Raw genomic sequence first — 1,217 nt, forward strand, 5'->3', positions numbered from 1 at the left:
CCTCTCCCTCTGGAGCTTGAGAACTTGCACTCAGCCTTCTGACCAGGCTGATGCTGACAAGACTGTGAGCTGACACGACATCCAAGAATCTCTGCACGATTGCAAAATGGAAAAGGTGAGTGTTGTGGCTTGAACCAACAAGCAAGGCTTCAGAGAGTCTGGAGGGTGGGTGTGGGGTGCCTTAGCTCTTGCTGCCGACCACCAACCACATTTCCCCTTGGACCAGGAGAGCGGCATGGACAGACAGAACCCGCTCAGTCTCGTGGACCTGGCCACCCAGAGCCTTTTAGAGCATGAAGCCGTTGCCATGGATGCCCTGCAGTCACTTCTCAGGGAATGCTTTCCACCCCTGTTCGTGTTGGCAGTTGCGAGGAGACACTGCAGGACGGTCCAGGCGATGGTAGAGGCCTGGCCATTCCCCTACCTCCCCCTGGGGGTTCTGCTGGAAGCTCCGCAGGGTAATCAGGACATCTTGAAGGCGGCCCTCAATGGCATTGATTTGCTGCTTGCCCGTGACTTTCAACCTACACGTTGGAAACTCCAAGTGCTGGACCTCAGAAGCGACGCTGAGACCAACTTCTGGCACGTGTGGGCTGGGCTCGGGGACGGAGTCTCAGTGAGCCCTCACGGGAGAGTGGAGCTGCGCAGCCAAGTCCAGAGAGGCGCGGAGTGGGGCCCTCCAGCACATGGGAGAAGCAGCAGTTCGCCTCCGCGGAGGTGCTGGTGCTGCTCCCAGACCTCTGCTTCATGAAGCCCTCTCCAGATGAACTGCTCACTTTCCTTGTGAAGAGGGTCATACAGAACAAACTTATCCCCCGACTGTGCTGTAGGAAACTGGAAATTCTTGATGAGCCTCTGGAAAACTCTATTATGCATAGGATCTTGGAAAAGGTCGAGCTGCCTCGTGTGGAGCAGGTAAAAGTGAACTGTGAGCGGAATTTGGTTGACCTGGTCTCGTTTGTTCCCTTTCTGGGTCAGATGATTCATCTGAATAGACTGTTTCTCAGTGGTGTTCAGGTTCATGCCTCGATCTCCTCAGGAACGGTAAACACTCTTTGGGCCAAATTCACCACCCAGTTGTCTAAACTGCAACAACTTCAGCATCTCCACCTCGACTCCATGCACTTTCCGGCAGGTCGCCTAACCCAGATGTTCAAGTACCTACAAGCTCCCTTGGAGACCCTCTCTATAACTAATGGTGGCCTGATGGAGTGTGA

Source organism: Elephantulus edwardii, unplaced genomic scaffold (genome assembly GCF_000299155.1).
Source record: "Elephantulus edwardii isolate Elephantulus edwardi_28Jun2011 unplaced genomic scaffold, EleEdw1.0 scaffold00072, whole genome shotgun sequence".
NCBI lineage: Eukaryota > Metazoa > Chordata > Mammalia > Macroscelidea > Macroscelididae > Elephantulus > Elephantulus edwardii.